The sequence below is a fragment of the Macaca thibetana genome, chromosome 18 (genome assembly GCF_024542745.1).
Source record: "Macaca thibetana thibetana isolate TM-01 chromosome 18, ASM2454274v1, whole genome shotgun sequence".
Classification (NCBI taxonomy): Eukaryota; Metazoa; Chordata; class Mammalia; order Primates; family Cercopithecidae; genus Macaca; species Macaca thibetana.
In genome coordinates this window covers 53,191,017-53,208,593 of record NC_065595.1, presented here as the reverse complement: position 1 = coordinate 53,208,593, position 17,577 = coordinate 53,191,017, and the positions used below count along the sequence as shown (strand labels likewise).

Sequence of the window (17,577 nt, the reverse complement as noted above, 5' to 3'; positions counted from 1 at the left end):
GTCTTTTTGATTATAGCCATCCTAGGGGATGTGAAGTGGTATCTCATTGTAATTTGGATTTGCATTTCCCTAGTGACTGAAAATGTTGAGCACTATTAGCGATACATATTTTATCATTTGTATGTATTCTTTGAGATATATCTATTCAGATACTTTGCCCATTTTAAAATTAGGTTCTCATTTTATTATTATTATGAATGTTTAAAAGCTTTTTTACTGCAGATGAATTCCCCGATCCCCCTTAAAAAGAGACAAAATGAACGTGTACATGGGATGGGAACTCTGTTGGATCATTCAATTCACCCAGCCCTTTGCTGACCACAGAGGTGGGGGGAACAGGGAGTAGGTGTTATTAGTCAGGCTATCATAGCAGCCAGATGTTTTGATGGCAGTTTATTTGAGGTCCACCGATGCTTTGAATATGCATAGAAAAGCATGACTCTCATTTCTTACCTGCACACATCTTAACACATTCAGATGCCATGGAAGCTACAAAGAAATAAAAAAGTATATTCATTCCGAGATTCATTGATTGAGATTTTTAAGTGCCCCCTTTTTCTCACAGAGGTCCCGAGCGGTGATAACGTGCCAGAAGTGCTGTGTTTTCTGGTGTGAGCTCCCATCTTCGGGTGGTCCTGAGACAGTAGATTGATCCTGGAGTCTTGCTGAAATGAGCAGGTGGTCCAGTTGGGTGGGATATGTGTAGCCCGAATCCTGGGGGTGGAGGTGGAGCAATGTTCACCATAGCTGGAGGGCCACTTGAGAGTAGGTGGAAGGAGTTGGCAGATGCATCTTCTGCTGCTGCAGGAGGAGAAGGAGCTCCTAGCAGAGCTGGAATGAGCTCTAGCTGGATCCCAGAGTCTGTGGTTCTGTCCTTTTTTTCTTTTCCTCTGGCTGCTTGGGATTTTCCCCATTTTACACTGAGTCTGCAGCCACTGACAGTCAGTTTATTAAATTGACTTCTCAGCAGCCACTTCTGCAGCCTGCCCTGTGGAAAAGCAGCACACTGCTGGCCAGGCGTGGTGGCTCATGCCTGTAATCCCAGCACCGTGGGAGGCCGAGGCGGGCAGATCACCTGAGGTCAGGAGTTCGAGACCAGCCTGACCAACATGGTGCAATCCCACCTCTACTAAAAATACAAAATTAGCTGGGCATGGTGGCATATGCCTGTAACCCCAGCTACTTGAGAGGCTGAGGCGGGAGAATCGCTTGAACCTGGGAGGCAGAGGTTGCAGTGAGCCAAGATCATGCCACTGTACTGCAGCCTGGGCAACAAAGAGTGAAACTCTGTCTCAAGAAAAAAAATAAAATAAAAATAATTACATAAAAATAAAAGCACACTGCTGTCTCTGCACAGTGATCGTCCAGATCTCTCCACATAGGTAGAGATGATTTGTTAGCTTGGTCTCAGAAATAATACCCTCCAGACCATCAACATATAGTGAGGTGATAGCCTTATCCTCTGGTGGATCTAGATGTCACATTTTTAAAGTCTGCCTTAGTAGCTTCTATGCTCCAGCTCCAGGGTCATTGATTCTGTAATACTGGTCTTTAATATTCTTATCAGCAAGGGTATTATCTGGATGTGTAGGCCTCTCATGTCTATATGGACGCTCCTCTCTTCTCTCACTCTCTCCTTTTATCCAGAAGGAGCAAATGTGGGCCTTATTTCTTAGGTGGTAGGATATGGCCTGGGCCAGTTTGTTCAGCATATCATTGCTAGATGTGGCTTTCCCCAGCAGACCAACCGGCTGTGTTCCATCAGAGTTGGAAACCTCTCTTTCCGTATTCTGAATGGAGTACTTTTGCTGACCTCCAACTTTGGCATGTCATCTTTTAAGGATAGTCCTGCATCATGAACCTGGATGGGTGGGCCATACTCTGCCACTAAGAGGCAGGTCTGACAGAAATTAGTTAATTTGCTGCAGCTTTGGTACCCTTCAGTCTTCTTGAAATGCATGTGAACCCCAGGGCACCAGCCAAACACTGAATGGTTTGGCACAGCTTTTGCATTCCTTCCCACCCTTTTCCTTGGTTATTTGGATATCTGCGTTTTCTGCAAGACATGTCTAGCACAGAACGGGGAAGTCTGCTTCTTCCCAATTCTTCCTGCTGTAGGTGTGAAATGCAGAGAGGTCACCATCTTAAGAGCATCTGGAGGCAGTGGTAGCTTTCGAGGTGAGAGAGAGGACCACTACAAATCCCATCAGGCCCAGCCCTAAATTTCATGATTTTTTCTTCAAGAATAGTAAAATGGATGATCTTGAAGTCCAATTTCTTCGTAAGTGACTTTATGCAATATGAGATTAATTTCCCTGTTAACAATAGTTCCAAGACAGAAGTGAATGTAGAGAGAAGCGGATGAAAGAGGAGATTTTCGGTTTATAAAGACCTTTATGCTTTGTCTTTTTTTTTTTTTTTTAAGTGCATGTACCTCTTTTATAATTGGAGATAGAAGAAATATGATGGCAGATGCTGTTTGGCAGCAAAGCAGCAGTGTTACCTTCATCACTATTTGTATTCGGATAGCAGGAACCTTGTGATTGTGACAGTGTCTCCGTGAAATGCTGCGTTTGTGACTAGTTGTGCCCAAAGTTTGATGTCTCACAGATCAGCAAGGGACTGGGATCCTGCCACAGCCTGTTCAGGGTTGCTATGATTATACTTGCCTTCCAGGAGCTGGGTGTGCCTCGCCCCTTCCCTCTGCCCTTCCTCTTCGCCTCTTATTTTGTTATTGAGTTATAAGAGCTCTTTATATATGCTGGATAACAGTCCATTATCATATATATGATTTGCGACTAGACAGAATTTTAAGCATCCACAAGCATAATCCATCTTTTATAAATGTGTGCCAAGGATTAGAGACATTAAAAGACAAATGATAGGTCAATGATTTGGGGCAGAAACAGACTTGCATCCAGTTGTCCCTACTATCAGTGTGGGAGGATACTACAAATGCAAAATAAATGAAGAAGTATATCTTCCAAGCTTCATACTTCTTTACTTCAGCTCAGCACTAAACTAAATGCTCTCATGAAGTAACCGAAGTGTTTAACTCCACTGAGCCCAATATTAGGAGTCACAAAAGAACTTCTCTGTGAATTTCATTTAACCTTCCTCACCAAGGAGATCTTTTCCATTGAAATAATATCTAATGGAGCAATTTCCAAGATGTTTTTTATTGATATGCGTAGCAAGAGATCCATCCTGATTGTACAAACCCCCTTAAAAGGAAAACAGGTACAAAACAGTATATTATTAATGAAGATTGTACTCAATGTATAAGACCACACGAGGAATGTTAAAAATCACAGAGATGGTGTTGGTTTCATTCTGGGGCTTTAAGAAATACTGTGTCATTAGAGCATATGTGACAGTCTAGTTTGAAAAATATAACAAATTAAAGTGGGACTTTCCAAGAGGGATTTCTTTCCGAAAAGGTCAGCTATAAAAACAAGGAGTGGGGGAGATTTCTTACTCCCAAGATCACCAAAATAACATCATTTATTGGACTTGATGCCCATATGTGAAGTTTTACAATGTTCATCACTAAATGTAACAAATGTAGTTAGAAAGCAGTAAACTTAGAAAAGAATCAATACCAATGATATAGGTAATAATAACAGAGAAAATTGAAAATTTTTTGTCTTTTCCCAAATACATATATTATTTTGTTTTTAGGTTAGTCATTTTAGGATAAAAACTAAGATTTTTATTTTGGGGGGTGGTGGTTTGCAACCTCCGTCTCCTGGGTTCAAATGATTCTCCTGCCTCAGCCTCCAGAGTAGCAGGGATTACACCCGCCACCACGCCCCGCTAATTTTTGTATTTTTAGTAGAGATTGAGTTTCACCATGTTGGCCAGGCTGGTCTCGAACTGAGCTCAAGTGAACCACCTACCTCAGCCTCCCAAAGTGCTGCAATTACTGGTGTGAACCACCGTGCCTGGCCGTGTGCACAGATAGTCTGTCTTATGGTTCACCTTTTGATGTAAAGAGACAAACCACACCTCATTTTAATGCTAAAACCCCACCGTAAAGTGAACACGTGATGTATGTTACATATGTCACATGTATGTTTACCTATTATGCATGCGCTCAGCTCCCCTCATAAATATGTATAGCTTTTTCCCCAAACATGCTGAATATGTATGACACAGACCCTGTAAGGCATAAAACCCAATCTGTCCTTCCCCTTATCAAAGAGAGAGCACCTTTGTTCCACACTGGAGACTTTCTTTTCCCAGCTTGGAAACCATTCTCACCAATAAAGCTCTCTTCTACTGTTTAGCCATCCTGGTGATCTTTTGGACAACAGATGCCAATAGCTATTTCTGCACTTCAGCTCACAGAGGCAGCATTTTGGGGAGAAGAATTATACTTTCAGGGCTGTTTGGCCCCAAACTTTGGACGGAGGAAGAGATGGAAATAACTAAAAGGAATTTATCTAGAAATAGTGAAAGAAGTCTCTTGCACGGTAAGGATTGGGGTTGAATTTCTGCAGAAATTCCTAAGGTATGTGAAAAGTTTGGAGTTGTTGCTGGTGGGCCCAAAGACTAAGAAGTGAGAAGAAAAGAGAAACCATGTGTACCTAAGCAGGAGAGGGGCTCTGCAATGTGCCAATATGCTGAGGCCCAAGAGAGACAGTTAGCATGACATCTCTCCATCTTTGACAAAGCATGGGTTAGGGGCCCTCTAGGAGCAGCTGAATTCTGACTTGTGCCTTTTTGTTAATTCTCTTATGATAGTCTCAAGTCACTTATAAAGCTTTTTGAACACAAAAGTCTAAATTCAGTGGGGCTTAGGGAAATGTAAGCTGGAGCTCTGCAGGTAGGGCAAAGCAGACCAAGGAAAGTCATGCAATACAGGAAGCAGTTCAGGAGACAGCAGGAAGAAATGAAAGAAGATGCCCGGGTGGCAGTCTGGAGGGAGAGGTGACAAGTGACACCCAGTTTGCATGAGGTACTCCCCAAGCATTCTTAACATTTCTTAGGAAAGGGCCCAGAACATCTTCTGAATTAGGGACTAGAGTTACTTTATTTCCTCCAAATAATCAAACCCACAATAAAATCTGAAGAAACTTAGGGTGCATTTGTAAATTCTAGATTTGCAGTGCTAAACTGGAAAAGCTCAGGTCTTCTACATCACTTTAACAATGCCATGCAGCCATATGCTGGCCTCATTTCCAACAACAAAAAGAGAAGAAACAAAAGCTGCAGATCCCTTTGTCTGAATTTTCTGATATCCATTTTTTATAGAATGATCTTTCTTTTCCTCCTGGCCTGATCACGTCACTCGTGGTGCTCAAGAGTGCTTCATAGGGAGACTAGCGACTTTCTCAAGCACGTGATTGGATGGCACAGAATTCTCTTTGGCTGAAGGAGCAGTAGCGTCTTTACAGTTGAATAGATTTCACAGTCAGCAATCTCAGAACTATATTAGAAGATAATTTCTTGCTGACTAAACAAATCATGGTACAATATAAGTTAGACACCTTCTCTGGAATTAAAGCAGCCTTGGCTGCTCTAAATATAAAAAGAGAACACTGACCTTTCAATACTGACCATACAATGGCCGAATATCTTTGCTGCAACATTTGCAATTTGCAGAACAAGGAGCTGCCATAGCTCTGTTGAATGATCATTTGTTGGATTCCATTAATCTCAAAAAAATGAAATGATCTCTCTTTAGGTTTTTCTGTGGCTATCAAAGTAAACAGGTCAGATGAATTATTGATAGGCTTTGGATCAATGAAGTGCCACTGGAATGACAAATGATAAGCACAGTAAAACTGTCACAATCCTTATTCCCCAAATACTGTTCACCAATTCCTCCCACCTAGCCTTACTTATATCAATCTATCTCAAATGACTTCTTCCCCTACAACCACCACACACATTTTTCCAACGTCAACTAATTCTGTCTTGTCTCGTAAGACCTATTTGTAGGGTCAGCTACCCCATGAAACCTTCTTCAAATAATCAAACCCACAATAATTTTCTATCTTCTCAACACTCACTTTTAGAACTTCTATTATTTGTACTAGGAATTAAATTACCTAAAATCTATAAGGTTCCTGGTACATTCTAGCCCACCCCGTGAAAAGATCATTGAGTTAAAGTCTAAAGCCTTCATAAAATTGTTAGTTCCCTCTCCACCTACTTCTCTATTGGCACTTAGCATAGGGGACCATATCTGCGTATTATGGCTTCTTAAGAATCATGTCTTCTAACTTTTTCTTTCTTTTGTACCTACTATCTATCCTCCACAAATATAAAGATTATTTTAATTATCCATTTCTGCCATGACACTGAATTGCAGAGAAGTGTTGGACTAAATATTGCCATAGATCAATATTATAAAAAGGTCCTATTCTTAATCTGGTGCCATCCATGAAATGGAACAAATATTAAGTAATATGAAAAGTGACATTCACCTATGGATTGTGCCATAAAGTAGTGAGCTGTATGTCAAACATAAATGCGTTTCAAATGTGTATTCAAATTTCAGGTATAGTTTATGGAAGTTTACCTATAGCTTCTCATCCTTGGCCTTTTGTGTATATATTTATAACTTTTATTAAAAGTATATTAAAAGTTCTAGGAGAGCAAATCTATGGCAATGTCAGACTTACTGTGTCCTGAGACGGGCCTCTTTAAGAAGCTCTTAGGAATTCCAGGAGCCCCACTAGTATCCTTTTTTATTCTTAGTTAAGTGCTACAATTCATTAGTATGGATGGGTTGCAGAAATTCTGTCATGACATATTTGCACCAGTAAGCTGAATGTTGAGTTTCTTAAACTACAGCTAGCAAAAGACAAGGGACACAGGAATGCCTGTTTAATAGAGCAGAATCTCCATCCTCCAACCCCACTTTGAACCAAATATGTTAAGAAATGCTTTACAACAGAGAATTACTACAGGGTGTAAAGCACTACTATACTTCATTATGAACTAACAGCATTTTTTGTTGCTACCTTTAAGAAACTAATTTTAGTTATATAGTACATATACATAGGCTTAGTGAAGGAGAACCCCCACCCTGCCCAAATATTTTAAACGTAGAGTTGATTTGATAAATAATCTAGGTCATTCACAGCTCCCCCCAGAAAATATCCACCCCAAATACTCTAAGTTGTAATGGTTTTATACTGAATTTTTCAGATGATAAAATCTGTGTAAACCAGGGTTTCATAAAAGATAAAACAATGTGACTTATTAGCTACAGAACAATGATAAAGTGAGATAGTCTCCAGGTATAAATATCACATGAGAAAGCTCCATAATATGATGGTGCTTGTTTCGGCCTCATTGACACCCATTGACAAAAACCATTCTAGCCCATAAATGGTTCCTCAAGTTTATATACCTCTGTCCTCAGATACTATTTGCTGCTACTGATTGCATGTCTTTGGCAATGCTGTCGCTCCCCATTTGCATTTGCCAAAGTTGGGTTAAAAGGATTGGATGCCTTGGTGTAACACTTTAAACCTACTCCCTGCTGTGGTCTTTAGATGTTGGTCTTTAGAGGCACATTTGTTGATACATGGTTGAATAACGGCACTGCACAACTGCTTTTCTAGAGAATATATTCCATAACAGAATTCCTTAAATTCATATTTTCAGTTATTTGCTACAGAGACATACAGATCCACTTTATTGCACCCTATTATCTACCCCCTACCATGCCTTCGGTACTTTAAAACCTGCTTAGCACAAGATAAATTACATTTGTACACTTAAACTCTCACTGTCCTGGGGAGTTTTCAAATATAAAATTTATTTTTTTTAAAGTATATCTTTGAAAACAACCAAAATGTGGTGAAACAGTCTTTGAAATGCAACATGGCAGATGGACAGAAAACTTTACTAGCATGATGGATGGTTCCTTTATTTATTCCTCTGTGAATGGCTGCTGATCATAATCACTTTTATAGCTTGACTGCAATGAAAAGGATTATTTCTTTTGTCCTGGAATCTCAGGATGAGCATATTTGTTCAGAGGATGAAGGGGACCAAATTAGACCGAACTACTGGGGCATAATAAATTCACAGCAGTCACAAGCCAATGTTCTTTAATTCTTAAGACGCTATCAACTTTAAATATTCTGATCCTCTCACAGTTAGCTCGCTTATCCTTTTGTCCTTATTGAATTAACTGCCTTTTCTTTTACATTGTCTCCTGAGGGGACCTCATTTTAAATCTTTTCAGTTTAATTCCATTAATTGGCATATTGTCTGGTCTCATGTTCTCCTCTTGGGTCTTGAACTTATGTTCCCCTCAGTTCTTAAACTCCTTAGCTATATTTTGTAGCTTTGAATGACAACTTGCTCCATCTGTAGACAAAGCATGTGCATTCTTATCTTTCACTTCCAGGCTAATGTTTAACAATGAATTCACAATCCTGGCAGTTTATCAGCCCATTAAGTAAACCCAAATATACAGTTCCTTGATTTTAAAGCCATCATACTGAAATCCAGGGAAATTTGCTCACTAATTTGAGCATAATTTAAAAGCTAACAATTCTAAATTATGGTAAGTGGATCCAAATAAGACATATTTATCTTTGCAGGTCCTCCTGCCTACAACTAAGACAGATCTAGGGGTCATATTATCTTGGGCTTATATCCATTTCATCTTCACCACTTATTAGCTAAGTAATCATGGGAAGGTTATATACATCTCTAACTCTCAATATTTTCCTCTCTAAAATGGGGGTAATAATAAAAGTTCATTTTAAACCATAGAGATGTGATGAAGATTTAATAGGATAATTGTCATGGAATGCTTAATATAATGCCTTGCACATAGAAAATAATCAATGCTAGCTATCATTATTGTTATTACTATTAAAGTACCATCACACCTACTAGTGGTGTACTTATATCCTTCCTGCAAAGCATATCTAAGTCTTACCTTATCTGAACCCTCAAACTCCACATGGAGAATGTCATGTTGGGAAGAAGGCTACATACAACTTGTCACTTATTCTGTTCCACTGTTATAGTCATCCCTTCTCTTTAATTAAACTGCAAATCAGTTACATAGAGAGACTTCATCATACCTGTTTACAAACCATGCTCTCAGCACAATATCTTATTCTCACAAAAAAGGTGGCATACTCATCTATTATCAACAATAAAAGTATGAGAAATCAGATATTATTTTCAACTTAGTTTTAGAAAGAGGCCAAAACTAGAAGCAGATGGTAGGTTATTATAGGGAGATGTAAGGATTATTGAGTTAATAAGAGGGGAACAGTTTAGGGAGATAAGAGGAGAGATGAACCTGTCTCTCAGGCAGTCTTGATTATCCATAGAAGATAAAAAGAACAATTGAGTGATAAACAGAAATCATAGTGCTCACTTTCACAAACTTATATTTAATAATTACATGATCTCATTGCATTCAGTCATCAAATACTTACACAAAAGATTCGGAATTGACAGTGATGTCTGCACAAGGGCTGACTAGAAGCTTCTAGTGCTCTTCTCCCATATGAAATAACCCAAAACAATGAATAAACAACTACATTTTGCCCAGCATAACTAAAGGAGTACCAAATAATAGCAAAGCAGCAGCAGAAATCCTGTAGAACAAGAAATCTAGAATGCTGCATAGAGAAGGGCAGGAAACAACTTGCTTTCGCCACGCACTGCTCTGGTTGAGATCAGCTCAGCACCAGGAGGGACTTCTGTCCGTGGAGAAAAGGTAAGCAAGAGGACCCCAGAAGCCCCTACCACTGCTGCAGACACCTGCAGTTCTCACAGGTTGGAGCCCAGCTGAGGGAGTTCCCCAGAGTCTACATGCCAAGCTACCCTCTGAGAAGGAGCCAGTAATGCTGTGTCTCCCCTTGTGTAGTCAGTGCTGCTACTGCTCTGTGTCATTTTGGAACTGGAGCCACTGCTAGAGTGCATCCTGCTTCAGGGACAAGTAGCCCTTGCATCCCTCCATCCCTGAGGCTCAGCTTCCATTGCATTATGCTCACTGACAGTGCATCATCCCAAGACCAAGTTATCGCCAACTCCCTAAGGTTAAACTTCCACAGAGCCAGTCCCTCCCCATCATCCCAGTCACTGGTGGACCCTCCCTTTATGTGCCCTACCCCCATGCACACAGAGCCTCAAACTACCAGAGCAGTCATGCCTCCAGTGTCATAGCTGAGGCAGCACCCCTATTCCCAGGGACCTCATGCCTCCTACACACCAGACAGTCACCATCTTCAAACCATAAGAATCCAGAAGCTCCACTGGCCCATGTAGCACTACTTTCTGGATCCAATCACATGCAGTGCCTTGCATTCCAGGGAATTAGAATCTTGGCTGAACTGTGCCACCCACCCTCCAGAACAAACAACTGCAGCACCCTGCCTCCTAGAACTGGACTAGCTCCCCTAGTACAAGCTGCTGAGGCACCCCACTTCTCCTGAGAATGGAGTCATCACTGTGCTGCTCTCTAACCACTAGGGTCTAAGCCACAGTGGCATCTTGTCATTCTTGGGTCTTTGCTCCTGCTGCAGCTGGCTTCACAGAGCCTAACATGCTGCCACATCCCACTATCCCAGGCCCAGATTCACCCCTGGATGGTACTTCATTCCTTGGAGCCTGAGCTGCTAATGTGCCCTGTTGTTTCTGAATCATGAATTACAGCTGTCCCTAGGGCTGAAGCTTCCAGAGAACTTCTTCCCTGGAGCCATACGAGTACCATGCCCTGCCCTTACAGGTCAGCACTACAGCTATATCCCAGCCCCCTAGGTCTAAGCTACTAGGTATGTCTCAGAACAACAGATCCTAGCTTAGTAGAATTGCATCCACTAATGGCTATGCCTCAAGTCCTTGGTGCTACAGTAGTTTTATAAGACCCCAACCGCAGGAACTGAGACTCACAGCTGCTCTGAGCCCCTGTGCCCTGGATCCCAGTACTGCTGTGGCTGCCTGTGAGCCATGTGACCCAGAACCAAGGAGGTTCTCTCAGCTGATTCACCACTATGAGAAAGACAAGAACAGGAAATAATCCCTAAAGCATTGCTAGGGTGGCCACCATAACGTAGGTGGCCACCATAATTGCCACAAACTCCTGCAAACTAGATGACAGAGGAACCTCCCATCATTGCTAACACTGATCACAACTGAAGAAGCTGCATAGAGACTCCATCACTGCACCCACACAGAACCAAAATCACTGCACCCTGCCCAATGTGCACCCTCAGGTTCATCTACAGGTGAAAATCTTCCTTTATGAAAACCACTTTGTAACATTTGGAAGACTGCACCACCAGATGCACAGATATCGAGGCACAAACACAAGAAACATGAAAAAGCAAAGGAACATAATGCTACAAAAGAAACGCAGTAATTCTCCAACAACTGATCCCAAAGAAATAAAAACTTAAAAATTGCCTGAAAATAAATTCAAAATGATGATCATAAGGAAACTTGGATATAAGAGAATACAAACAGACAATTCAATCAAATCAAGAAAGCAATTCATTGTCTAAATGATAAATTCAACTGAGACAGATATCACCAAAATGAACCAGACAGAAATCTTAGAGCCTAAAACTTCAATCAATAAAATAAAAAATAAAATCGAGGGCTTCAACAACAGACTAGATAAAGCAGGAAAAAGAATCTGTGAACTTCAATATAGGTATTTTGAAATTATCCAGTAAGAGGGAGGAAAAAGAATAAAAAAGAGTGAAGAGAGTCTATGGGACATTAAGTGAACAAGTATTTGTACTATGGTATTTCTAGAAGGAGAAGAGACAGAGAAAGAGACACAAGCTTATTAAATGAAATAATTGCTGGAAATGTCTCAAGTCTTGGGAAAGATATAGACATCCAAATCCATGAAGCTTTAAGCCTCCCAAATAGATTTATTCAAAATAGGTCCTCTTCAAGGCACATTATAATAAAACTGGTAAAAGTCAAAGACAAAGAGAATTTTAAAAGCAGCAAGAGAAAAGCATCTAGTCACATACAAGTCAGTTCCCACTAGACTGTCAGTGAATTTCTTTGCAGAAATCTTGCAGGCCAGGGGAGAAGGGGATTATGGTATCAAAGTGATGAAAGAAAAAAAAAAACAAACTACTGTCTGCTAAGAATACTATACCCAGCAAATCTGTTCTTCAGAAATGAAGGAAAAATAAGTCATTGACAAGCAAAAATTGAGGGAATTCATTACTACTAGGCCTGCTTTACAAGAGTGCTTAAGGGAGTTCTTCAAGGGAAATAAAAAGATGACAATTACTTGCATAAACACATGTGACAGTATAAAACTCACTAGAAGAAGTGAATATACAGTCAGATCCAGAATACTCCTGTACTGTAATGGTGGTATATTAATAATACATACCTCAAGTACAAAAGCTAAAAAGAAAAATGGTCAAAAACAACAATAAGTTGTGAAGTATTATATGATGAGGTAAATTACGACATACAAAATGTAAATTGTGTGCATAAGGGATAAAGGTCTAAGGTTTTTGTGTGTGATATAAGTTAATTTGTTATCAGCTTAAAATACAGTAAGTCCTCACTTAATGTTATTGACAAGTTCTTAGAAACTGACTTTAAAAGAAACGATATATTAAAAAACCAATTTTATCATAGTCTAATTGATATAAACAAGAGTTAAATTCCCATGGCATATTTCTAGTCACAAAAGCATCACCAAACTTCTAAATAAAGACCCCAAATACTTCTAATGTTAAACATTGAAATAAATGTGAGTTAAACATACGTTTAAGAAAGATTAATTAAAAACTAAGATAATTATTTACCCAATTATTCCAGTTCAGTTTCATGAGTGGCTAGAGATATAGTATGATCTCTATTATATGTGAAATCTTAAGAAAATTGCAAGTTACAGAGACAACAAAATAGTGGTTATTAGAGGTGGAGAGGGGAAGTGGAACCATGGGTCAGAGGATAGAAAGTAGCAGATACATAGGATGAATAAGTCTAGAGAACTAATGTACAACATGAGAAATATAGGTAATAAAAGTTTACTATAAATGGGATTTATGCAAAATGGGTAGATTTTAGCTGCTCTTATAACAAAAACAAAAATAACTAGGTAACTATGTGAGATGATGAATGTTAATTTGCTTAAGCACAGTAAACATTTTACTATCTATGTCTATATATCCCATAATATGTTGTATAACTTAAATGTATATACTGAAATTTATTAGAAAAATAATTTTGATGAATATGTTCATTTGCTTCACTATAGTAACCTTTTAACTATCTGTATGTCCCATAATATTATGCTGTATAACTTAAATTTACACAATGAAATTTATTACAAAATAATCTGGAACATAATCTAATACATAATTTAGATAACAACCCATCAAAGAGACTAATACCCAACTCAGGTAAGTGAAAAGTGCTTCAGTGATAACATACTAAAATAAAATGCAAAGCTGTATTTCATCACTCGGACTATAAAAATGGTGCTGAAGGATGGTGTTCTTAAAAAGGTTATGTCCTGGAGAGATCAAATTCTCAAACAATAATCAACGCTCACCCAGTTTCCTCAAGAATCTCTTGTGGTGACATAGAACAAAACTGGATTGATGAGCCTGTTGGACAATCCAGTTGTTCCCCACATTTGAAAATTTAAAGGTGGGCTTAGTTCAGGTTATCATGGGTTTAATCTTATTTCACCTCCATTTCTGCTCATTAACACACTCCATCAGCATAAAGACAGTAACAGCCAAAAAATGAATTCAAAGGTTTCATAGCATCTACTTAGAAAATAACAAATTTTTGATATTGTAAGTACAACTACTTGGAGGTAACTGAATTCAGGACTTTGAAATCAGATTACAGAGTCAGAAACTTACGACTTTGAAAGGGTGGTAAAACAGCTAATATATAAACATAATTAGGAAGAAAAACTAGTAGAATTTCATCTTGGACCAGTCATTTCGTAAAGTCAAGCAACAAGGCTAATGAAATTAGCTTGCAGGACACAGTTCTCAGGTAGGCAAGTCTCCTTGGTTTTATCCCCATGGCCCTGCTAAAACCCAGGGGGCCATCTTACCGTTACTAACAAGGGGGCTGCATATGTATAATAAAGACAGACAAAAAATTCTTCTATCATGATTACTATGGTTTAAACATCCCCCTTTAATAACGCTTGTTGAAATTAACTGCCACCGTGATGGTGTTGAGAGATGGGACATTTAAGAGGCAGAGCTCTCATGAGATGGTCAATGCTCTCATTTCAGGAGTGGGTTAATTATAGCAGGGGTCTGCCTACTTCTTTTTCTCTCTGTTTCTCATGATTGCTTGTCCTTTGTCACCATGGGATGAGGTCCTAACCAGATGCCAGTGCCCTGCTTCCCAGCCTCCAGAACCATGAGCCAAATAAACTTTTATTGTTTTTAAGTTACCCAGTTTGTGGTATTCTGTGATAGTAGCAGAAAACAGATTCATGACTTAGATGGCAACTTTAAATGCAGACATCAGAAATGCCAGACCAGGATCACTCCCTTTGGAAATAAAAGAAAAGGAAACAATAAGTAGAAGTTTGAGGATTAAAAAAAAAAAAATCACTGAAGTAAAAATTATAACATTAGGATTCTGTTTAGCTTTATATAACAGAAACACAAATAATGTCTTAATTGAGTAGGAAAAAAGTTTATTTCTCTTTCTTTCCCTTTTTTTTTTTTTTTTTTTTTTTTTTGAGATGGAGTGTTGCTCTTGTTGCCCAGACTAGAGTGCAGTGGCGCAATCTTAGCTCATTGCAACCTCCACTTCCCAGGTTCAAGCAATTCTCCTGCCTCAGCCTCCCAAGTAGCTGGGGTTACAGGCACCAGCCACCATGACTGGCTAATTTTGTATTTTTAGTAGAGATGGGTTTCACCATGTTGGTCAGGCTGGTCTTGAACTCCTGACCTTAAGTGATCCACCTGCCTCAGCCTCCCAAAGTGCTGGGATTACAGGTGTGAGCCACTGCTCCCAGCACAAGTTTATTTTTCTTACACAATGAGATGGCCAGAAGTTGGAAGTCCAAAGTTTGCCTGGCTGCTCCATAACACTATAAGGAACAAGACTCCTGTTCTTCTTCTGTTTCTCCACGCTTAATGAGCAGATGCCATCTTCACGATTGCAAGGTGTCTGCTATATCCCCAGGTATCTGTCCCTACAGATATTTTAAAAGTGGAAGAGCAAAGGCAAAGGGGAAAATGCAAAATAGTGCATGCTGTGAGTGTCCCTCACTTAAGGAGTTTCCCACAAGTGCCATCTCATATCTTTAACCTATATGCCACATGGCTTCCTTGAGAGCTTGGGAAACTTGGTTTTTCTGCTGGGCATAATACTGCCCAAGAAAATATTTAGGGTCAGTTAGGAAAGAAGAAGAAGAGAAAGGATCTGGGATAGACAACAGTGTCTATCAAAAACTCCTAGCTTGTCAACATTTTTCCTTCAATGAATAATGTGTTTCAATTATTTTACAGCCTATATTCTCTTGTGAGTAACAGGCTCAGAGATCCAAATGGGAGTAAACTCCAATGCCCCTGAGTTTTCCAGCCCCCAGGGGTTACCTGTCTATTTAATGTCTAACTAAACAATCTAAATCTCATAGGAAATGACTTCACAGACTCTACATTCTCTATGGGGAATTTGTTTTCTATTATCATTTCTGAGAATCGCACAAGACCACTGATGTTTTTCACAGATTTATTTTGGTTGTCTTTTACCATGGGCCTTGTCCGGAGATTCTCTTCTCATCACTTCTAGCTAGTTCACAGCTGCTTTTTCAGACATGCACACAGTTTCTCTCTGTTGATTACCCCAAAGCACAGTCAACACAAGTCTATAGTTTAAATCTTTGTTAGTTTGTTTGGTTTAACTGAGGCCTGAATTAACATAAGAATCTTACAGCTCAGAAGTGAAGACCTTATGTGAGATATCGGACATCATTGTTCCTAGAGTCTAATTGCCATGTCCCTGTAAGTGCTCATTCCTTGCGTAACTCTCCGCTAATTTCCTGCCTGATACCACATTGCAGAGATCAGATCATTTTGCATAGCGGAAGCCCCTTTCCCATGATCTTTCTTCATTAAGCCTAGAAAACCCCATTTTTCGTTTTCTACACTAGCCTCTTTAAACTGACTGCAAGTTACCATTATAAAAATTCATGCAGGGATGCCCTGATACAATTAAATCTATGGAGAATGATTTAAAGTTGGTACTTCGAACCATCATCTTAACCATCTGCATTTGGATCATTTTCCTCACTTGGGGCTTTCCCAGGAGTTATTTGAGAATAAAGCAAATGAATACTTTTTGCCTAGAAAATTTATGAATATGACTAAAAGGCTTGCTCCTAGAATAAAGTGAGGGCCTAAACCCTTTCAAATATCACTTTCCAGATGACACAATTTTAAGATCCAGGCTCCAACTACAATAGGAAAACAACATTAGCCTCTCTAAAAGGCAGTTTGTTCACACTATTTAGGAATCTACAGTGCTATTAACATCCAACATCGTGAATTTCAGCCCCACAGGAACCACAGAGACAATCTAGTTTGGCCTCTTCATTTTAATTTGAACCAACTGAAACTTGAAAGGGTACCTAAGGTTATTCTGAGAGTCAAAAACAAAACCAGAGATGAAGGACCTGGAGTTTTCAAGCACTGTTCATTGATAGCAACAACCAGGATGGTGGTGATCTCTGACTGCTAGAGGTAAGGGTGGTTATTTAGGAAGTCCATGACCCTAATACTTCAGGTAATTTTCTAAATCTCTTCTTATATGAATGCTTCTGTTGTTTCTAAAAGCTCCAGAAGGTGTACTTCTGGGCATGGGAGGAACAGAGTGAGAAATATCTGTGATAGAGCTCTCTCTAACACCAAGAAAATATTTCATCAACACCCATGTTCAAGAAAAATGTTATACAAACATCCATGTTCAAGAACCCTATCATTTCTTGTAATCAGCTAAATCTTATCCTGGATTTCAGTATGCTTCCCTTTACAAGAGAAATTCTCAGAATAGTTTCTTATAATCATGGATTCCAACTCGTCTTCCCCCATCCTCTTTAAACTGACTGCAATCAGACTTTTACTCCCATTACATTACAGCTTTCTTACCATAGTTACCAATGACCTCCATGGTACATAATCCAATGACTAACCTTTAATCTTCCTACTTGACTTACCATCAGCAGTTTGGAATAGTTGAACATTCCATACCTAAAACACTTTTTCCACTACATTCCACAACTGATTTTTTGGCCTACTTTACAAACCTGGTTTTTGTCTTACTTTACAATCAATCCTTCTTAGTCTCTTTTGCTAGTTCTTTAATATTCATGTTAACCTTTTACCACTGGAATTCTCTAGTGATCGTTCTTGGGTCTTCTCTACTCTGTCCTCTGTATCTTGGTGATCTCTCTCAGTTTTATGACTTTAAACACTGTCTTCATTCTCATGATTCCTGAGTGAACATTTCTAGCATGGAACTTCCCCCTAAACTCTTACTTTGAATATTCAATTGCCACTGGCTATTTCCAATAGATATCTAATAGAAATCATATAATTCATGTTTTAAAAAACAAATTCT

The 17,577-nt window shown here is 39.3% G+C and overlaps 1 pseudogene; it reads right to left on the bottom strand.

The window, feature by feature from the left end:
• Positions 1–213: 213 nt before the first annotated feature.
• On the bottom strand, positions 214–15,741 carry LOC126941095 (pre-mRNA-splicing factor RBM22-like; annotated as a pseudogene).
• Positions 15,742–17,577: the final 1,836 nt, after the last annotated feature.